The sequence below is a fragment of the Protopterus annectens genome, chromosome 12.part0, assembly GCF_019279795.1.
Source record: "Protopterus annectens isolate FY-2018-M chromosome 12.part0, PAN1.0, whole genome shotgun sequence".
Lineage (NCBI taxonomy): Eukaryota > Metazoa > Chordata > Ceratodontiformes > Protopteridae > Protopterus > Protopterus annectens.
In genome coordinates, this window is record NC_056746.1 from 559,541,624 (window position 1) to 559,565,323 (window position 23,700).

At 44.8% G+C, this 23,700-nt stretch overlaps 1 protein-coding gene across 1 annotated transcript in view; it reads right to left on the minus strand.

Annotated features, from left to right (window-relative positions):
• Positions 1–23,700, minus strand: part of LOC122816707 (transformation/transcription domain associated protein) — a gene marked incomplete in the record, with an annotated part of 2,794,447 nt that overhangs the window by 1,704,675 nt on the left and 1,066,072 nt on the right.

Sequence of the window (23,700 nt, forward strand, 5' to 3'; positions counted from 1 at the left end):
GAAAAAGACTGAAGACATTGTCCTCTTATTCAGTGCCTTGTAGACCTCCTGCGTGAAAAGTTATGCCTTGCCTTCCATGTCACTAGGAACTCAGTGGTCCTATTACCTCCTGTATCTCTGCAAATCAAATAGTCTCATTAATACTAGAATCAGAGATGTAAATCTTCACCAGCACACAATCATGGTACAGAAATAGGTTCATTACATAGCTCTTATCCCAAAACTAGAAAACCGTTCCCTGCAAATTGAATAGTGTGCTATAATACTGTTTTGAAAGAGCAGTGCGATACTATACTAACTTTCAAAACGGAACCAGAATGATTGAATAGATATTCACACATTCACATCAAGCTCGACTGACCTAGCCCTCCTCATTACAGGAGGATACAGTCTAAGGATGAGTACTGCAGCAATGCATAAACTGCCTTGACTTTGCCAAGATCCTATACATATCATGTTAATAGTTTTTGCTGGTGATGACTACTAACATCAAGGTACTGACATCATGAAAAAGAAATCAGTGGTGTCTGCAAATGCTTTCCAGTTCATGCCCATCTCCACCATTCAATTCCACAGATGCCTCCTGAAGGGACTCTCAGTTCTACTTCCAAGGATGTGGTTACTGATTTCCATCAGTATGACCCGTACAAAGGCAAGGCTTCCTGAAAGGAAGCAGGGGATAAGTGGGTGGGAAAACCCTCCTGGATCTGCTACGATAATCACCAAAGACTTAATGTTGAGGTAAGTACTCCATAACTTTCATGTTACATCAGAGTGTACCTTAAAGCATATCCATATTACAGGACAGAATACCAAGCAAAAACCACAAAATACAGTGTAAGCACAGCACCAAAAGGTTAGAAGACTATTCTAGACACCACCTTGGGCATAAAGGAAGAAAGGATTAGTCCTAAGGGAAAACCTGTCTGCATGGAAGATAATGAAGGGTTCCACTGCCATGAGGGCCTGTAATTCAGACACTCTTTTTGCTGAAGTGATGGCTAGAAGGAATGCTGTTTTCCAAGAAAGGAATTTTAACTCTGCTGATGCAGCTGGCTCAAAGGGAGGGAGAGTGAGCTTTTCCAATACAAAGTTAAAGTCCCAGGCTGGAGTAGGGACTCTCCTGGGGGGGGTCTTAAATTTTTGGCCCCTCTAAGGAATTGTTTAGGCAGAGGGTGAGAGAAGAGGGGTGGGCTCAATATTATAATGAGATGAAATGGCAGAGGCATGAATTTTAATTGACGAGAAGGATAGGCCCTTGTGGAGCATTTCTGTTAAGTACTGAAGAATAAAAGGTAAGCTGGGCACTGTTGTGCCCATCCCCCCCAAGTCTGGCTCCAGGACCAGAAAACTTAAATATACCAAACAAGAAGGAAAGGTAGAGCCAAGAGAAGTCAGGGGGCTGGAGAGAGGGTAATCAGGACTGCAACAGTAAATATACTAGAACATCTACATTTATGGTAAGTGTACACAACTGTACTGTGTTCTTCGTGTTTCACTGTTGCAGTCATCACCTTTGGGTTGATTCCCAAAGCTAAGAAAGGGAGGAGGAAGTTAGAGAGCATTAGGGCCAGCTATTAAGCCCTGCAAGACTGCAGTGGCAAAACCAACTCTGGATTTAGAAAAAAAGAGGCATGTGGTAATGCCTGGTGAACAGTGCTCCAAGTAACAGCTTCTAGGATGTCCCTGGTAGGGACTCCTCTGAGAAAGGCCACAGAGGTAGACGCAACCCTGGTGGAATGTGATCTTATCCCCTGTGGGGTAGGTTTTCCACGGTGCTTGTAGCAGAAATTAATGCAATGGGCTATCCACTTGGAAATGGTTTGCTTTGAAATGACCTTCCCCTCTGCTCCTGCAGCAAAGCCAACTAGCAGCTGTTCAGATTTTCTGAGAGGCTTAGTCCTGTCCAAATAAAATCTAAGTTGTCTGTGCACGTCTAGAGAGTGCAGTATTCGTTCTCCTTTGTTTTGTGAATTAGGGAAAAAAGTAGGCAAGTGAATGGACTTGATTTAGGGCCACACTAGACACCACCTCGGGCATAAAGGAAGGATTAGCCATGAGGGAAAACCTGTCTGCATGGAAGATAATGAAGGGTTCCACTGCCATGAGGGCTTGTAATTCAGACACTCTTCTTGTTGAAGTGATGGCTAGAAGGAATGCTGTTTTCCAAGAAAGGAATTTTAACTCTGCTGTTGCAGCTGGCTCAATGGGAGGGAGAGTGAGCTTTTCCAATACAAAGTTAAAGTCCCAGGCTGGAGTAGGGACTCTCCTGGGAGGTCTTAAATTTTTGGCCCCTCTAAGGAATTATCAGAGGGTGAGAGAAGAGGGGTGGGTTCAGTATTATAATGAGATAAAATGGCAGAGGCATGAATTTTAATTGACGAGAAGGATAGGCCCTTGTGGAGCATTTCTGTTAAGTACTGAAGAATAAGAGGTAAGCTGAGCACTGTTGTGCCCATCCCCTGAGTCTGGCTCCAGGAACAGTATCTTTTCCACTTTTCAGCATAGTAAATTCTAGTACTAGGCCTCCTTGCTGCCAGAATGACATCTAGCACCTGCTTACTGAGGGATGCTATTGGAGAGCTCAAGGAATTAGCTAGGCTGCAAGGTTCAGGGTTTGAAGCTGAGGGTGCAGAATCTGGCCCGCCTATTGGGACAGCAGGGAAGGGGTCTGAGGCAGATGCCATGGTCCCAGCAGTGTCATACTGTGCAAGAGTGGGTACCAGTGCTGGTGTGGCCAGTCTGGTGCAATCAGTATTGTCCTTGGCTTGTCCTGTCTGATCTTTAGCAGAACCTTCGAGAGGAGAGGCAGAGGGGGAAAGGCATAAACCGCAAGGCTTTCCCAGGTAAAGGACAGGGCATCCACTTTCCAAGCTTGGATGTGGGGAGTCCTTGTGCAGAATTTGTCCAATTGGTAGTTCCGAGGGGAGGCAAACACGTCTACCTCTGGATTCCCTCATTTGTTCCTCAAGAGGTTGAAAAGTTTCCATTCGTGTGGGTCCATGAGATTTCTGCTCAAGTCGTCTGCCAGTGAATTTAGCTTGCCTGGCAGGAATTGAGCTTGTAGGTGCACTTGGTAGCTCAAGGCTGTGTTCCACAGAGCCATGGCTAGTCTGCAGAGAGGGTACGAGTGGGTTCCCCCCTGCTTGTTTATGTACCACATAACTGTGGTGTTGTTTGTCTTTACCAACAGTTGTCCTGGAAGAATGCGGTCTTTGAAGGCTGTCGGGGAATTCTGTACAGCTAACATTCCTTTTAGGTTGATATGCAGGTGCATCTGTCTCGGGTTCCATTTGCTCTGAATGCACTGCCCGGCCAAGTGAGCCCCCCATGCATAGTCTGATGCGTCTGTTAGGGTTTGGGTGGCAGGTGGCAGAGTGAAAGGGAGCCCCTTGTTGTGGTAGCAGGCCTCTGCCCACCAAAGGAACTCTATCTTTATACAAGGAATGATAGGAATCACTGATTCCAGGTCTTGAGAATGTTGCCACCATAGGCTTTTTAGATACCATTGTAGTTTCCTCATATGCAGTCTTGCAAATGGAATTAGTAGAATGCAAGAGGCCATGAACCCCAGGGCTTGCAGAATTTTCCTTGCAGATAGTTGAGGTTTTGTGGCCAATGGTTTGAAGTAGGTTGTCAAATGAACTTGTTTCTCCGGAGTGACGAAAGCCATCTGGGAAGTTGTGTTCAAGCTTGCTCCCAGCAATACAATCTGTTGGCAGGGTACTAGGTGAGATTTCTTTTTGTTTATAGTGTACTCAGGAGAGGTTAGAAGTTTCTTTACAAATGCCAGATGTTGTAATAGCAAGTCCTGGCTTTCTGCCTGAATCAGACAATCGTCCAAGTATGGGTATATTTGAATATTTCTCTGCCTGCAAAATGCAATGGCTGGAGCTAGACACTTTGAGAATACCCTGGGCGCAGTAGATAAGCTAAGCTAAAAGGAAGTGCAAAAAACTGTAGGTATTTCCTGCAAATTTCCCTTATTGGAATGTGCGGGTAAGCTTCATGTCTAAGGTTGCCAACCAGGCATCTTTGCCTAGCATAGGAAGAAGCTGTTGAAGTGTTAGCATTTTGAATTTTGAGATTACCACAAAGGTAATTTGAATAGAAAGGTCCACGATAGGACGCCAGGACGGTCTTTCCTGGGTACCAAGAAAAGTCTTGAATAAAAACCTTGTCCCCTTTGTTCTGCTGGGACAGGTTGAATAGCCCTGACACTTAGAAGAGAGAGAACCTGCTGTTGGGCCTCCGCCCAATGACTTGGGGGTAGGTCTGGCAAATTTTTTGGGGTTGGTAGGGAGTGGAAGTGGAATCTGTATCCTTGGGAAACTACATTCAAAACCCATTTGTCCTGAGTAACGAGTTCCCAGTTTTTTGCATGCAGGGTGAGCTTTCCTCCTATAGGTTAAAAGAAGCGAATCGCAACCAAAACTTTCTCGAAGCTATTTATTGACATAAAATAGAACAATTATAACTTGACTTAGCGCTTTCACCCGTTCACATCACGGGTTTCATCAGAGTGAAGACATTTTGTTAGCAGCCACTTTAAATAGATGAAAAACATGTGAATTGTCCAACCACATCACTTAGTTAATTAGTTGATTAATAGAACAATTTTCCTAACAGTATTAAAAAATATATATATGTGTAAGTGCAAAGCATGTTTTATAAAAATGTAACACTTATAAAAACCTAAACATCTTAAAGATACAACCTTAGAAAATACAAATATGCATTTTCCTTAGAGGGAGTTCTTTTTTTGTATATATATGTAAAAGAATTCTTTGTGTGTATATGTATAGAAGAAGTTCTTTTATGTGTATATATATATACAAGAATTGTATAAGAAGAAATGTACGTGTGTATTAACTTAATTACTAATTAACTAAGTGATGTGGTTGGACAATTCACATGTTTTTCATCTATTTAAAGTGGCTGCTACCAAAATGTCTTCACTCTGATGAAACCCGTGATGTGAACGGGTGAAAGCGCTAAGTCAAGTTATAATTGTTCTATTTTATGTCAATAAACAGCTTCGAGAAAGTTTTGGTTGCGATTCGCTTCTTTTAACTTACAAGTTTTGTTTTTTCTTTTTTGTGCCTTTCCTCCTATAGGAGCAGGCAGTTGAGCAGGACTTGGGAGGGTTAAGGTTAAGTCATTGTGCCATTTTTCCACAGGGGGGTGGTTTACTGCTCCCCACTTTGAAAGTGGGAGCCCCCCCCCCCCACTGCTTAGGCCTGTACGCAGTCTGAGACTGTAACCTAGGTGGTCTGCTGTTCCTGGGTTTGGACTGAGAGGGCCTGGAAGAGATTGGAAAGGACCAATTCTTTGAAGGCCAATGTCTACTAAAATCTAGGAGGCTGTACTTGTAGGAAATCTTTAACAGTTTGCATAGATTTAGCTTTTTCCTCCATCCTTTTGAGGACTTCTTCTGCTTTGTTGCCAAACAGGGGATCTTGATTTAAGGGAGCATCAAGTAATTTAGCTTTAACATGATCTGGCAAGTTTTGCTCCTTAAGCCAAGCATGCCTTCCAAGTACAGACCCAGTGACAGCAGCCCTGCAAGATGCTTCTAAAGAATCAAAACCACATTGCAAAGTATGTTTACCAACTTGTTCTACAGAATGCATTAAATCCTATAATTATCTGTGTTCAGCACAGTCAGGAATCATCATCATTTTCTGTTTAAGTAGCCACAAAATATGCTGCTGGTACTTTAACATATGAAACTGGCAATTTAAAGCCCTAATGGCCAAAGTAGCAGAAGTGTATACATTCTTACCCCATCTGTCTAAGGCTCTAGAATCTCTATCAGAAGGGGTAGGATTTTTGGCAGCAGTAGCCTTAATGCCTTTAGGTCCTTGGGAAATGGTCTTTGGATCCGCAGTAGGATTCTTGAAAAGGAACTTGAGAGAGTCAGGTACTCTAATACCCATCAGGTTTTCTGGGAGCTGGAGGTAAAGTGTCTGGGGAAAGGCTAGATTCCAAGAAAGCATCATCTACAATGTCCAGGGATAGCTAAAGGCCCGTGTTGAGGAAGGAGTAAGAATTCCCAAAGCCTCTTTTTGGAGTCAGACTAATCCTGGCTTTCCCAGCGGAAACGCTCTCTAAGCGTGTGCAAGGTTTCACCAAAAGGAAAATCTTCTGGAGGGGAAGCAGAGGAAATGGAATCCTCTGCATCAGAATCCTCATAGGTAGATAAGGGCAAATCCTGGTAATCAGAAGGAACAGAAATATCAGATTCCTGATCAGAAGAATCAGAAGGAAAATCAGTTCTAAGTCTCAGAGGGGGAAGGGCTGGCTTCCTCTAATTAAGGTAACAAGGTCTTCAGCCATTCTAAGCATTTGTTTTTAGGCATATGGGTCTGAGCATGCGGTTTGGACATTGGTTTTCTAGGCGTGGTGCGAGTTTTAGGCCTGGATGAAGAAGATGGTGTCGGTTTAAAATGCAAGTCTGTAGGCCTGAATACACCCTCAGAAGCCGGTGCCTGCACAGCGGCTCCAGACCCATCCAAGGTAGAGACATCCACAGGTTCCATAGTTGAAGAAGCATCTCGCGGCATACCAGACTCCGAATGGGTCTCAGTAGAGGCCTGCGAATCTGAAGTAGCGGGTATCAGGGGCTTCGAAAGTGCCTCATTGAGTACCGGTGGACTGGCGACTAGCTTAACAGTAGCATCGTCTGCAGTTTTGGACCTATGCGGTCTGTCTCTGTCTTTATCTTTATGCTTTTTCAGAAGACCAGTAGTCAGATGGCTTAACGAAGCTATTTCGGAGTACTGACATCGAGTAACAAAATAATTTGCTGCAAAGATAGCCCGACGACGAATAGTTCGGGGGTTGAACAAGGCACAAAACTGACAGTGAGGGACATTGTGGTCTGGGCCTAAGCAGGGAAAGCAGTACGAATGAAAATCTTTATGAGGTATTTGCTTTCCACAGGTAAGACAATTGTTAACTTTTACTGACATCAGTTGGAGCAAGAAAAGGGATCCCCAACGGGGTACTTATCTTTTTTTTTTTAGAGACTTCGGTTCTGAAACTCGAAAATGAAAATTTCAGGAGTCGGCCGACCGGCACTTGCAAACTGCTTCTGATTCGGTCACCACACGGCAAGAAAGACTGATGTAATGGCGTCGGCTGCACGTTTTATACCCCTGACGTCATGGAAGAAGAGAGCATCCGACGCAGGAATCCAAGACTATTATTCAGGTAGGCTGAGGGCTACCTGCGGGCAGATAACCCAAATGAGATGACTGACAGTGAAACACGAAGAACATCCACAGGATGTTGAAAGATAAAGAAATGCAAAGTAACTCCCGATCAAAAGACTCATACCTCAAAGAATGACCTTTTCTCTCATTACTAACACCACATATACTACCGAATAAATCAACCTCAAGTATAAAGGCATGGGCAATTTTGAAGCCAAAAATATGCTTGCACACAATAACATCAAAATGCACTGACTCATCTGTGAAGTCAGGAGTAGTACCAGGCTAAAGGGAACAGTAAAATGCGATGACATTTTCATTCATTCTTTCCTTCTACCTTTTCTTCTCTCTTCTCACTTGTCCATCTAGAGAGTATAAAACTGTGACAATGTCTTTCGGAATATGAAACGGACAGGGAATGTCTTCTACAATCTACTGGATCACCAGATGTACTGTCTCCTCCTCTTAATGTAACAGAGAGGAAAGATCAGGAACTGTTTTGCTGATGAGAAGTAATTGCTGACTGACTTAATGGTTTGCATAGCATTAACAGCATTAATACACCAGGGTGCATTCGAAGGGAAGGAAACGGGCTTGGATGTCAACTGGCAAGTCTGCTGTTACTGCAACAACGAAAAACTGGTTTTACTGTTTGATTTTCTCCACTGTCAGGAGGGTGATATCATGTGATGAACATAAGGGGAGGAAACACTGTATATAACTGTGTGTACTATGCTATGCAAGAGATGATAGATGCTACTGCTTGTTTTGTGTGCAGTGTAATCAACTGCGAGCACTAATCATTAATTTATAAAAGTTAGGGCTAGTATTTCTGTGCTACACTTTAGCCAGGGAACGTGGGCATCTAAGGGCTCAGGTTTTTCTGTATGTATCCTGTTTTTAATGCCTTTAAAAATATCAGTGTGTGCCAACCTATACATATCTTAGTTTGTAATTTTTTTTTTTAATTATACAAGTTTACCAATTAACCTTTAGGCTCTTGTGGATGGCATTAAGTTATTATGTACTATTACTTATCTGAGAAGAGGATAACCATTATTTACACTGTTGGTTAATCTGTGATGCACACATTTCCTGTTAGACTGCTTACGGCCTACTACCAGTGAGAGAGAGATTACTGGGTATGATTTTCATCTGGCTGAATCTGACAGCAATCAGGTAACTAGAGGGTCTCTGGCCCTAAACACAGTAAGTTGACAGTACTACTGGGCAAGGATGAAAGATGTGGGGAATTGGGGAAGTCTGCCAGCCTTCTTAGGAAATTTTACATGCATGTGCGTGTGAAAACAGTGTGTAAAAGGCAATTACTACAGATAAACACTAGTTCACTGAGAAAACAGTAAGACAGGGACCTAGGGGTGCTTAGCCAAAGTCTCAGCTCTGTAAGTAGCCTGTATGCAGCCCAATCTGGGTGTGGAGGTAGAAGCTCATACTTAGAACAGCAGTACATATTCTATTTAAGCTCTTGCAGCCAGGTTGCACTTTATGGAGTAATTATTGAGAGAGACCTGTGTGCATTGTCTTGCTATTACATCACCCTCGGTCAACAGCGGTGGGAATGAAACCTCGTTGATAACAGCACTAGAAGTGGGTGGCATACTGAAATCATGCTGGTGGCAGTGGTACAGTCATACTGTGAAATTTAGTGGTACTGATGCTAGCCTAGTACCCCAACATCAATAGTAGAGGCATTCATTTATGTGGACAGACGTAACAATACAAATATTCCTTAATTTTCATCATCTTCCCCTACTAGAAGCTACAGCCAATGGGGTGGCGGGGAATGTATGAACAGCAGATGGAAATAAATTACTGTGGGCATTATTCCCTGTACTTTTTTGCAATCACACAGGTGACCGGTAATAAGAGTACACTGCCCATAGCATTAATCCAGTCAATTTATCTTTATATAATGTTTCCCCTGCTAGTAATTACAGGGAGTGTGGAGGGAGCTCCATGAATGAGATCAAGAATTACATTACAGCTGACATTATTTCTAACACTTTCTTTGCAAACACACAGGTGATGGCCAGAAGAAGGTATTACTATCTTTATCTGTGGGCAGTGATAACAGTACACACTGATCACAGCAGCTATCCATTTATTACTTTACTTCCCCCCCATCGATAATTACAGTGATCAGGGTGGATACGTGCGGGAATGTGCCTGTAAATGAAATTAACAAAATATATGACCGATCGTATTTTTTTTCTACTTTCATCATCACAGAGGTGATCACCAAAATCAGCTACCTTTATCTATGGACAGTGATAACAGTACACCTTGCCTCGAGTAGTGACCCATTTTTTTGTTTTTTTTAAATACATACCCTACCAGTAATTACAATGACAGGCATGGGAATGTGTCTACGAATGACACCAGCAATTACAGTACCATTGGCATAATTTTCAGCACTTTCTTCCTGATGAAAAAAGAGATCACCAAAAGGCAGCAAATGGAATTCTCTTTATTTTAATCTGTTTTCAGAGATAACCGAATGCAATGCTGAAAGCAATGATGCATTCATTCACCCCCACACACACATACACACCAATAAAGAAAAGTTGTGTAAAATCTTACCATAACCATAACTGTCCTCTTCCATGTTGCAGTAGTCACGTACGTATGGCCAGTATACAAAAGTTTTCAGTCCCTCTGAGGTGCGTGGGATGTCTGATGTGGCTGAGGAAACGTGGGCCATAAAAGTGACATATGCATGCACCAGCCTTCAGAACTGAAGGCCCCAGTTGGAGCTAGTCCTAAAAAAGGCAATGCCAGTCCAGTGCCAACCAGAAAGGGAAATGCAACCTAACAAGAGCGGAAGGAGGGTGGGAAGGAATACTGTAACATGGAAGAGAAGGACATCTATGGTTATGGTAAGATTTTACACAACCTTTCTATGTTCTTCTATTCCAATGTTGCAGTATTTTACATATGGGTGAGTGCCAAAGCTCACTGTGACTGGGGAGGTGGTCTAGAGGCACTCTCCAGGAATCCGTGAAGGATGGCCTTGGCAAACCCTGCCCTGGATATAGAGATGTGGTCTAGCTTGTAGTGTTTGGTGAAGGTGTGAACTGAAGACCAAGCGGCTGCCTCCAGAATAGTAGAGGTATCCAGGCCCTTAAAGAAGGCTCCTGAAAAGGCCATAGCTCTGGTGGAGTGTGCTTTAACTGCACCTTGCAGTGATTTACCATGGAGTTGGTAGCAGAAGATGATGGCCTCGGAGATCCAGGCAGATATGGTCTGCTGGGAGACTGCCTTCCCCAGGGTTTTCAAGTAAGTAGTTAAGATCCCAAGGAGGAGGGGACGGTTTCCTGGGAGGACTGAGGTGAAGTACCCCCTTAAGGAAGAGCTTAGAAGAAAGTCTGGATGCTAGCAAGGGATCCAGAGGAAGGCATGCTGAAATCGCAGACAGATGAGCTTTGATGGAAAAACAAGCCAAACCAGTCTGCATTAGCTCACACAGGTAAGAAAGGACTAGAGGGGGCTCGCTAGGAAACAAATCCAGCTGTCTTTTGTGACACCATGGAGTGAATCTTTTCCACTTCGAAAGGTAGGGTTTTCTTGCATCTGGTTTCCTGGCCTCCTGCAGGACATGGAGTATGTCCTCGTTGTAAAGGTGTCTGAAGGGGGATCAGAATCATATCAAACACAGGGTGAGGTGCAGAAGCTGCCACTGTGGGTGAATCACGGATCCCTTGTGTTGTGTGAGAAGGTCCACTCTGGGGGGGGTAACTTGTGGCGATTGCTCTTGGACAGTTGTAGACGTAGGAGGAACCAGTGCTGTCTGGGTCAGTAGGGAGTCATCAAAAAGATTTTGGGAGTGTCCTGCTGGATTTTCAACAGGACCTTCTGAATGAGTGGGAAGGGGGGAGCATATAGGTATTCCCCCTTCCAGGAAACTGAGAAGGCATCTGTTTGCCAGTGCCTGAGGGTCTGGTATCCTGGTGCAAAAGCCAGGGAGGTGCCAGTTGATGGAGGAGGTAAACAGGTCTATTTGATGTGTACCCCACCTGTGAACCAGATCCAAGAAAACATCTCTGTGCAGCATCCATTCATGGTTGTTTCTGATGGTTCTGCTTAGACATTCTGCCTGGGAGTTGTAGAGAAAGGGAATGTAGACTGCCTGCAGCGTAATTCTCTGTGAGGTGGCCAGATCCCATACCAAAAGGGCTAATCTGCAGAGGAGGTAAGACTTGGTCCCTCCCTGCTTCTTCAGATACCACAGCACAGTGGTGTTATGTGTAAATCTTCAAGGGACCTTGCTGGAGGAAAGGTAGAAATGCCTGAAGGGCCAGAAGAATTGTCCTCATCTCTCGAACACTGATGTTCCAGTTTGTGAGGTTTTGGCCAAAAGCTCTGCACCCTTCGATGACCCAGAGATGCTCCCCAGCCCAAGTCTGATGCATCTGTGGGTATGACCTGTGCGGGCAGAGGTGGTAGGAAGGGAAGACCTTGATTGTGGTTTACTTGTGCCAACCACCAGTGTATTTCCTTTTTCAGGCAAGAGAGAAGGGAAACCCTGTGCTCCAGAGGAAGGGAGTGCTGTGCCCAGACTGAAGAGACCACTGTAACTTTACATATGCAGTCTTGCTAAAGGTAGCATGGGGACGGTGGCTGCCATGTAGCCCAAGAGTCTGAGGAAAGTACAGTTGTGTACACTTAACATCAATGTAGATGTACGAGTGTATTCACTGTTGCAGTCATCACATTTGGGTTACCTGCCTGCAGGTAGTCCTCAGTTGGCCTGAATACCAGAGTCTTGGGATTTCTGTGTCGGATGCTGTCGTTTCTTCCATGACGTCAGTTCGTCAGGGGTATAAAACATGCAGCCAACGCCATTATATCAGTTTTTCTTGCCCCAGATGTCAGAAGCCCTCACAACAGGAAGCAATTACATGGTGTGGAACACCTCCAGTAGAAAGTACATAACAATGTTATAAGATATGGCCAAACAAAAAAGAATAGGTAGAAGTAAAGAGAAGTCAGGGGGTTGGAGGTAGGGTAACTAGGACTGCAACAGTGAATACACTCGAACATCTACATTTATGTTAAGCGTACACAACTGTACTATGTTCTTCATGTTTCACTGTTGCAGTCATCACATTTGGGTTGATTCCCAAAGCTGAGGATGGGTGGAGGGAGTCAAGAAGCATTAGGGCAGGCAAGCAGGCCCTGCAAGACTGCTGTGACAAATCCAGCACTGGATTTAGAAAAGATAGGTAAGTGGTAATGCTTGGTGAAGGTGTGTACAGAGCTCCAGGTTGCAGCTTCCAGGAAGTCCCAGGTAGGGACTCCCCTGAGAAATGCTGTACAGGTTCATGTAGCCCTAAGTGGAATGTGTTCTGATCCCCTGTGGAGTAGGTTTCCCATGATGTTTGTAGCAGAAATGGATGCAGTCTGCTATCCATTTAGAAATGGTTTGCTTTGAAATGGCCTTGCCCTCTGCCCCTGTAGCAAAGCTGACTAGCAGCTGGTCAGATTTACTGAAAGGTTTAGTCCTCTCCAGATAGAACCTAAGCTGTCTGTGCACATCCAGGGAGTGCTGGAGCCTTTCCCTTTATTCTGAGGATTAGGGAAAAAGGTTGGCAAATGAATGGATTGGTTTAAAGCCACAATAGACACCACCTTGGGCATAAAGGATGGGTTAAGTCCAGAGGGAAACCATGTCTGCATGGAAGATAATGAAGGGTTCCACAGCCATAAGGGCTTGCAATTCAGACACTCTTCTTGCTGAAGTGATGGCTAGAAGTAAAGCTGTTTTCCAGGAGAGGAATTTTAACTCTGCTGAAGCAGCAGGTTCAAAGGGTGGAAGTGTGAGTTTTTCCAATACAAAGTTAAGGTCCCAGGCTGGAGTGGGAGCTCTCCTGGGGGGTCTTAAATTTTTGGCTACTCTCAGGAACTGTTTGACCAGAGGATGAGAGAAGAGGGGTGGATCAGTATTATAGCTGAGATGGCAGAGGCATGAATCTTAACTGAAGGAAAGGATAGGCCTTTGTGGAGCATTTCTGTTAAGTAACCTAGTATATGAGGTAAGCTGGGCACAAGTTGTGTCCATTCCTTGAGACTGGCTCCAAGAACAGTATCTTTTCCACTTTTCTGAATAGGATTTTCTAGTACTAGGCCTCCTTGCCTCAAGGATGACATCCAGCACCTGTTTACTGAGGGTTGCTGGTGATGAGTTCAGGGGATGAGCTAGGCTGCTAGGTTCAGGGTTTGTAGCGCAGGATGCAAAATCTGGCCCTCCTGCTGGGACAGCAGAGAGGGAGTCTGAGCCAGGTGCCATGGTGGCAGCACTGTCAGACTGTGCAAAAGTGGGTTCCAGTGCTGGCGTGGCCAGTCTGGTGCAATCAGGATTGTCCGTGGCTTGTCCTGTTTGATCTTTAGTAGAACCTTTGAGAGGAGGTGCAGAGGGGGAAAGGCATAGAATGAGAGATTTTCCCATGTAAAGGACAGGGCATCCACTCTCCATGCTTGGGTGTGGGGAGTTCTGGTGCAATATTTGCTCAATTGATAGTTCTGAAGGGAAACAAAGAGGTCCACCTCTGGTGCCCCCCACCTGTGGATCAAGAAGCTTGAATGATTTGGGTTCCACTCGTGTGGGTCCATTAGATTCCTGCTTAAGACGTCTGCCAGTGAATTTTGTTTGCCTGGCAGGAACTGAGCTTGCAGGTGCACTTGATTGCTCAAGGCCGTGTTCCACAAAGCCATGGCCAACCTGCAGAGTGGGTAGGAATGGGTTCCCCCCTGCTTAAGTACCACATAACTGTGGTGTTGTCGGTCTTTATCAATAGTTGCCCTGCAAGAATAAGGCATTTGAAGGCTATCAAAGCATTTTGTACAGCTAACATTTCTTTTTGATTGATATGCACCCCCCACTAAGGAAACCACGGTAAAAAAATTCTCAAAAGCTAACTTCATGCTTCTTAAGACAGAAGTGGTGAACTTCTTGACACCCATGTAGATGGACAATACAGTTACAACTGCTGAATCCTACACAAATGCACTCTATAAGCACTTACACGAGTGCATGGATCGTGCTATCCAAAAAAGAACCAAGACGCTATCCTCCAGAAAAAAAAGGAAGCCAATCTGGTGGTCCCCTGCCATAAACAAACTGTACAACAGAAGGAAGAAACTGTTGCAAGAGAGAGTAAAATCCCATGAGTGGAGGAGCTCCCTGGTCAGCCTCAGTAAGAAGCTGAGATCCCTTATAAGATCATCCAAAGCTAGCTACGAAAACAAAATCGCCACCAATTCTAAAGACAACCACAAAGCATTCTATAGCTATGTCAAGAATCTCAATGGCAACACCCAGATCTGCTCTGAGTTGCAGCACAACGGCACGAAAATTACAGAACCAACTGATATTGCCAACATCCTGGCAGATAGGTTCAGTGCTAACTTTACCCCACCCCCTAAAGAGCCCATATCTATACAGGAAGAATGCAGTGTCCCTGTAACCATAACTTCGTAGGTAAAAGCTGCACTCTCTAAAGCCAAAAACACAGCATCCATGGGGCCAGACAACATCCTAGGCTGTGTTTACACGAACTTCAGAATGAACTGGCTCCCCACTTAAGCACCATGTTCAATAATAGCCTCGCATCAGGCTTTGTGCCCACTGAATGGTGCACAGCAACAGTTATCCTACTCCACAAAGGGGGATCCACCACTTATCCCAGGAACTATCGACTTATTAGCCTGACGAGCCTGGTCTGCAAGGCCATAGAACGTATTATCATGGAACTCATAAACAAAGACATTGGTAACCTCCAAACTCTGGATCCCACCCAGTTTGGGTTTGTGAAAGGCAGATCATGCCTCCTGAACCTGATCGACTTCTTTGAGGCAGTCACCAAAGCCGTAGATGAGGGAAAGGTGGTTCACACAGCCTATCTTGACCTTGCCAAGGCTTTCAACACCATCCCCCATTCTGGAACTATAGCTAAACTAGGTATAAATCCCTACATCACAAGATGGGTTGCCAACTGGCTCATTTGACAGAACCCACACTGTAAACGCTGCAGACTCCAAATCTGACCTCAAAGCAAATACCTACATCACAAGATGGGTTGCCAACTGGCTCATTTGACAGAACCCACACTGTAAACGCTGCAGACTCCAAATCTGACCTCAAAGCAGTGACAAGTGGAGTACCACAGGGTCCCATCCTGTTTGGTATCTACTTCTCTCTGATGTACAGGCTAACACAGAAGGCCTCTGGCTAACAAAGTACGCAGATGACTGCAAATTAGGAGCCAAAGTCAAGTCCCCAAATGATGTGGACATCCTGCAGAAGGGCCTCGCTGAGACACATACCTAGTGTCAGTGCCATGGCCTTAAGCTCAATGCCAAAAAGTGCAGTGTCATCCCCTCTGTACCCATGAACTACCACATAGGCAGCAATCTACTTAACACTGAATGTTGATAAGAGACCTTGGGACCCAGTTGGACAGTAGTCTCTCCTTTGATAGTCACATCGCCACAGTAATCAGGAAGTCCTTCTACGTAGCACACCTCATCATAAAAGCTTTGTCATACAGGAAAAAAGAGGTCATTGTTTCCCTCTACCTCGACACTCATTAGACCCATTATAGAGTACAATGCCCCTTTTGGAATGTACCTCACAAGACATCTGCAGCAGCTGATCATGCCTCCTGAACCTGATCGACTTCTTTGAGGCAGTCACCAAAGCCGTAGATGAGGGAAAGGTGGTTCACACAGCCTATCTTGACTTTGCCAAGGCTTTCAACACCATCCCCCATTCTGGAATTATAGCTAAACTAGGTATAAATCCCTACATCACAAGATGGGTTGCCAATTGGCTCACTTGACAGAACCCACACTGTAAAAGTTGCAGACTCCAAATCTGACCTCAAAGCAGTGAGAGTCAGAGCCATGGCCTCAAGCTCAATGCCAAAAAGTGCAGTGTCATCCCCTCCGTACCCATGAACTACCACATAGGCAGCAATCTACTTAACACTGAATGTTGCTAAGAGACCTTGGGACCCAGTTGGACAGTAGTCTCTCCTCTGATAGTCACATCGCCACAGTATGATTAGAGTACAATGCCCCTTTTGGAATGTACCTCACAAGACATCTGCAGCAGCTGGAAAGGCCACAGAAGTACCTCACAAAGAGGATTACTGGCCTCAAACAAATGCCCTACACTGACCGTCTCAAAAAACTCCAGCTTTACTCCGTAGCATATCGCCTACTCAGAGATGATCTCTGCCTAACCCAGAGTGGTTGGACATGCTACACCTAAAGAAATCCCAATCCCTCCGAGCTACATGCTCTAGAGACCTAAACCTTGTCACCGCAATAAACAGGACATGCTGGAGGGATAGATTCCTGTCCCAGAGCCTTCCATACTCTGGAACAGGCTACCCACCTATGTCAAGCAAAGTTCTTCATTAGCACTCTTCAAGAAAAATCTTGATGAGTGGATGGGAAATAGGAAATACATCCCGGGGATCACTTCTGTGTCTCTGCTCGACAGTAGTACAGGAAAATAACTTTCTTGGGTGGCATAAGCCAGGGAACCTTGTTGGCTAGGCTTACGTAGGCCCTTGGGCCGATAGCCTAGTACCCACCTATGAACCTATGAATCTATGCAGGAGCATTTGCTTTGGGCTCCATTTGCCTTGAATGCATTGTCCTGCCATGTGAGCCCCTCATTCATAGTGTGATGCATCTGTTGTTAGGGTTTAGGCGGCATGGGGTTGAGTGAATGGGAGTCTTTTCTTGTGGTAGCAGGCCTCTGCCCACAAAAGGAACTTTGCCCTTAGGCAAGGAATGACAGGAATCATTGTTACCAGGTCCTGAGAATGTTGACACCAGAGACTTTTTAAGTACCACTGAAGTTTCCTCATATGCAGTCTTGCATATGGAATTAGAAGAAGAGTCCATGAACCCTAGGGCTTGCAGTATTTGTCTTGCAGACAGCTGGGTTTTGGTGGCCAGTAGATTGAAGTAGTTTGTCAAAGAAATTTGCTTTTCTGGAGTGAGGAATACTATCTGGGAAGTTGTGTTCAAGCTTGCTCCCAGGAATACAATCTGTTGGCTGGGCACCAGATGTGATTTCTTTTTGTTGATGGTGTACCCCAGTGAAGCCAGAAGTCTCTCTACAAATGTCAGGTGCTGGAGTAGCAATTCCTAACTGTCCGCCTGAATCAGGCAATCGTCCAAGTATGGGTAAATTTGAATTTTCCTCTGCCTGCAATATGCAATGGCTGGAGCTAGGCATTTTGTGAATACCCTGGGCGAAGTAGATAAGCCAAAGCGAAGTGCAGAGAACTGACACTGCAGAGAACCTGCTCAGAAACGTAGATATTTCCGGCAAGATTCCCCTATGGGGATGTGCAGGTAAGCTTCTTTTAAGTCTAGGGTGTTTAGCCAGGAGTCCTTGGCTAATATAGGAAGCAGCTATTGGAGAGTAAGCATTTTGAATCTTGGAACCACCAGGAAGGTATTAAGAATAGTCAGATCCAGGATAGGGCGCCAAGAGTTTTTTTTTTCTGGGTAGCAGAAACAGTCTGGAGTTAAAACCTTGTCCCTTTTGCTCTGCTGGGACAGGTTGAATAGCCTTGATACTGAGAAGAGAAAGTACTTGCTTTTGGGCCTCTGCCCACTGGTTTGGGGTAGGTCTGGCCATCCGCTTGGGGTTGGCAGTGAGTGGAAGTAGAATCTGCATCCCTGGGATACAATGTTCAAGACCCATCTGTCCTGGGTGATGTAATCCCAGTTTTTTGCATGCAGGGCAAGTTTTTCTCCTACGGGTGCAAGTACTTGGGCAAGGCTTGGAAGAGTTAAGGATAAGTCATTGCGAGATTTTACCATAGGATGGTGGCTTACTACTCCCTGTTTTAGAGGTGGGAGCACTCCATTTCTTAGATCTGTGCATACCCTGAGACTGTAATCTTGGTGGTCTGCTGCCCCTGGGTTTGGACTGAGAAGGTCTGGGAGGGACTGGAAAGGACCAGTTTTTAGAAGGCCAATGCCTACTGAATCTAGGTGGCTGTACCTGTATGAAATCTTTAACAGTTTGCATAGATTTATCTTTTTCCTCAATCTTTTTGAGGACGACTTCTGCTTTATTGCCAAACAGGAGTTCTTGGTTTAATGGTGCATCTAGTAATTTTGCTTTGACATGGTCTGGCAAGATTTGTTCCTTAATTCAAGCATGCCTTCTAAGAACAGACCCAGTGACAGCAGCCCTGCAAGATGCTTCTAAGGCATCAAAACCACACTGCAAAGTATGTTTCCCAACTTGGTTAGCAGAATGCATTAACTCTTGTAAATCTTTATGTTCTGCAAAATCAGGAATCAACATAATTTTCTGTTTAATAAGCTCCATAACATGTTGCGGATACTTTAACATATGAAAATGGCAATTTAAAGGCCTGATGGCAAGAGTAGCAGAGGTGTATACCTTCTTATCCCATCTGTCTAAAGCCCCAGAATCCCTATCCGAAGGGGTAGGTTTTTTGGCTGTTGTAGCCTTAATGCCTTTAGGTCTCTGGGAAATGGTCTCTGGATCCGCAGTAGGATTCTTAAAGAGGAGCTTGTGGGAGTCAGGTACTCTGTAGTACCTGTCAGGTTTCCTGGGAGCTGGAGGCAAAGTTTCAGGGGTAAGGCTGGATTCCAAGAAGACATCATCTACAATTTCCAGAACAGGAGGGATAGCTAGAGGCCTGTGCTGAGGCAAGTTTAACAATTCCGAGTCTCTTTTTGGACTGTGGGTAGTCCTGGCACTCCCAGCGGAAATGCTCTCCAAGGGTATGCAGGGTTTCACCAAAAGAAAAATCTTCTGGTGGGGAAGCAGAGAGAATGGAATCCTCTGCTTCAGAATCTTCATATGTAGATAAAGGTATGTCCTGGTAATCAGAGTCAACAGACTCATGATCTGAAGAATCAGAAGGAAAATCAGTTCTTGTTCTTTTTGAGGGGAAAGGCTGGCTTCCCCTAATTAAAGTAATGCCATTCTAAGCATATGTTTCTGAGGCATGTGGGCCTGAGAATGTGCTTTGGTCGTCTGTTTCCTAGGCATAGTGCGAACTCTGGGCCTGAGAAATTCTGTATTTTTGGTTTGAAACGAAATTGCCGGTTTAATATAAAAATCAGAAGGCCTGAATACACCCTCAGAAGCCGGTGCCTGCACAGCGGCTCCGGACACATCCAAGGTAGAAACATCCGCAGGTTCCATAGTCGAAGAAGCATCTCGCAGCATAGCAGACTCTGAATGGGTCTCAGTAGAGGCCTGCGAATCTGTAGAAGTGGGTATCAGGGGCTGCGAAAGCACCTCACTGAGTACTGGCAGACTAGCTTAAGTTTCGCCTATCCTTTTCCTTGGCGAAAAAATGGAACTCTCTCCCACCCTCACTACGAATCTCTAAAAACTTTGAACACTTCAAATCCCAGCTCCATTTCTACCTCTCTCATAATTGGAAATGTAATTGCACTCTACTTACTCCTGCTAATGCCCCTATTCTGCTAATTGCCTCCTATACATGTACTTCCTCATGTACCTCTACACCTTGCTGTTTTTCCTCTACAGCTTCCCCTCTCTGAAGCTAACGTAATATAACATCAAAACCTTGAATGTATATAATGTAAATACTGTACATAGCTTTGTAACTCTACTCTCTCTCCCTATCTGGAAATTGTCTCTTTCCTGTCTACCTACATATAAGGTTCATGCTAAGAGATGCTGCTAACTAGCTACTATAATCATCCTTGACATGTGTGTACTCTTTTGCTACTAAACAACTGCCTCTCTCTTACTTACACCAGATTTCTTTTTCTTCTAAACAACCACCTCCCTCTCTACTACTCAACTGCCCCTCTTTTCTTTCACCAGAATCTTGAATGTATACTTAGTACACATTGCACTTTCCTGCTTTATTTCTCCCACATACTACTAAACCTATACTTCTATCTTTCAAATATTCAGTCTTTGCAACTACTAACAGAAGACTTACAATTTCAAAGTTTTTAAACATTTGTCAGCATATTCTACTGCCTCAGTTCAACTTTATGCTGTGCAAATGGATCTCTAAGCAACTACATATATGTCATGAAGAGTATTCATTTTTTTTTCAATTGTGTTTTGCTATATCTCAGTATATAATTCTACATTTGTTTTAAATAATCATAAGTTTGATTTTCTTGTATGTAATATGGAGCTTTTCTCCCCAGGCCTCCACTGAAAACGGGCTCTTTGAGCCCAGTGGACCTCCCCAGTTATCAAACTGGAAATAAATAAATAAGCGTCATCAGCAGTTTTGGACCTATGCAGTCTGTCTCTGTCTTTATCCTTACGTTTTCTCAGAAGATCAGTAATCGGATGGCTTATCGAAGCCATTTCGGAATACAAAGAATGAGAGCGAAAGAATTTAGTGACAAAAATAGCCTGATGACAAATAGTTTGGGCATTGAACAAGGCACAAAACCGACAGCAAAGAAAGTCGCGGTCTGGGCCTAAAGAGGTGACGCAGTAAGAATGAAAATCTCTGTGAGGTATTTGCTTTCCACAGGCAAGACAATTATTAACTTTTTCTGACATCCGTTAGAGCAAGAAAAAAGGATCCCCAACTGGGTACTTATCTCTTAGAAGACTTCAGGTCTGAAACTCGAAAAACGAAAATTTCAGGAAGCGGCCGACCGGCACTTGCAAACTGCTTCTGCTTCGGACACTGCACGACAAGAAAAACTGATGTAATGGCATCGGCTGCATGTTTTATACCCCTGACGATCTGACGTCATGGAAGAAGCGACAAAATCCGACGCAGAAATCCCAAGACACTGGTATTAAGGCCGACAGGGCTACCTGCAAGCAGATAACCCAAATGTGATGACTGCAACAGTGAAACATGAAGAACATCTGCCTTGCTGTCAAATCTGTAGAGTGAAGAACCAGAAGTAGATGTTCTGTCAAACTTTTCACATTTTAGGGTGGAAGATATGCTTCCTTGAGGTCTGAGCATATTCTGCACCCGAGGAAGACAATGTCTTGGGTTGGCCGGAGATGCGATTTTGGGTAGTTTAACTGAAATCCCAGGGACTATAGAAGTGACACTGCAATGTGGATGTGTAGCTGGAGGGTCTCCTGCTGCCTGCCTGGATCAACATGTCATCCCAGGTAAGGGAATATCTGTATTCCCTTTGTCCTGCAACATGCAATCACTGGGGCCAAACATTTTGTGAAGACTCTGGATGCAGCGGAAAGCCCAAAAGGCAAGGCAGAGAACTGAAAGTGAGAAAAGCCCACTAAGAACCTCAGTTATTTCCTGAAAGTTGGTTTTATTGGAATGTGAAGATAAGCAACCTTTATATCGAATGTGGCCATGAATCCTCGGGGGAGCAGGAGAGGAGAGAGGGTTGGGTAGGGTCAACATTCTAAAGGTAGGGACCTTTAAGAATAGGTTGAGATGGGAGAAGTCTAGAATAGGTCTCCAGGGTCCATCTTTTGGGGACCAGGAAGATCCTGGAGTAGAAGCCTCTTCCTTTTGCAGCTGAGGGAACTGATTCAATGGTGCCCTGAGCCCGCAGAGTTTGCAATACCAGTTGCATGTGGTCCAACTGTTGTGTAGGTGGCTGTTGGGTGCCTTTCCTTTTTGGAGGGGAGAGCCAAGACATAAAATAACCATTCTGGAAGATGGACAGGACCCACTTGTCTGATGTGATGTTGGTCCACACAGGAAGGCAGTGACAGACGGGCTGACAGAGGTAAAGAAGGGGGAGGGGTGGAGGCAAGGAAGGCAGGTAGTCAGATGCTACCTGCCCTGTCTTGAAAAGGAGGTCTCTGGCTACAAGAGTGAGGTGTTCTAGCTGGAGGGGATTGTTTCCTTGTAGGCTTCCTAGGCCTTGAAGGAGCAGCAGGACGAGAGTGCTTCCTTATAAACTGGGTTTTAGCTGGATAGTTGCTTTGAAATTTTGCCATGGGGGAGACCAGAAAGTGTTTAAGGTCCTGCATTTCCTTATCTTTTTGCTGCAGTGACTTGAAAAGTTCTGCTACTTTAGAGCCAAACAATGCTGTATTGTCCAGGGGTGCATCAATAAGCTTTGCCCTAAAATCATCTGGCAGGGGTTGTAGACGAAGCCAAGAGCATCTACTTAAGGCAGATGCTGATGCTGCTGACCTGGCTGAAGATTCAGCAGCATCATAACTGCACTTTACAGAGTCCCTGGTAACCTGGGAAGTGAGGGTCAGGAGAGAGGACAGTGAGGCTTTTGCAAAACAGTCAGGGATATCTGCCAGTTCTTTGGTGGCTGACTCCAGGAGGGATAAGGCATATTTGGCCATATGCATCTGGCAGCTGGTAGCCCTGAAGGACAAGGTAGCAGAGGTACAAATCCTTCTTACCCAGATGTTCCATTGTTTTGCTGTCTTTGTCAGCAGGGAGAAAGGTGGTAGTGAGTAAAAGCTTAGAAGCCTTGTCCATACAGACAAATTGTGGCTGGGTCAGCAGGTGGGCACTTAAGCAAGTACTTAGCAATGTCAGGCACCTTCACCTTAAAAAGTCCATCAGGTCTGCATGGAGCAGGAGGCTGGGAATCAGGATTAAGTGATGCTGAGGAGAAGGCATCTAGAAATGCAAGAAGGATAGGCGGAACATCAGATGGGCCTGGGGAATCCATCTGAATGAGGTCATAGTATCTTTTTTGGACTTCAGACATTTCAGAGGATTACCACCTGAAATGATCCTTCATCTTTGAGATAGTTTCCCCAAAGGTCAAGTCCGCAGCTGGGGAGTCAGGATCAACTGTTTCTTCCTCTGGGGAGCCATACCCCAAGCAGGAAGGAATATGGGAGGTGTAAGATAAAGATATCTCAGAGGAGGAATCTGAAAAGTCTTCCTCTTCCCTTGCGTGAGGATCAGAGGTCCGAGGCCCAGGGCTCAGGAGTGGTGTGGATATATTAGCACTCACAGTAGAGGTAGGCCACAAGGCCATGAAAGCATTAAACAGGCTTTAACTGAAAGCTTGCCAATCGGACATGCTTTCAGAAGAGGAAGAGATATGCCTCCTTTTGTCTTTCTTTTTTATGGGGTTTCTAGCAGGTGTCTGAAGGGTCTAGAATCTAGAGACTGCAAAGGACCAGAAGGATCCAACGGGTCTTCTGAAAATGTTGCCCCCCCCCCCCCCACGTTGGTGGCCGATGTCAGTAAAGCCTCAGCGAATGTGCTGTCACTGTGGGATTGTGTGGCATCCGTGGTGATATCCACTATATCCACTGAGGTGGATCTGGATCCAGATCCCTCAACCAGGCCTAGATCGGCCACAGGCTGAGGATCAGATGGTAGAGGCACAGTGTAAGAGGTAGGCCGCAAAGTCTTGGCCTTCTTTTTTGGCAGTTCCAAAGGAACATCGGAAGAGCCCTCTATCCTTAATGTAAATTGTTTTAAGACGGTTTTCCAAGTAAAGGTTTAAAGCATGCAAGCGGCTATGTAGAGTC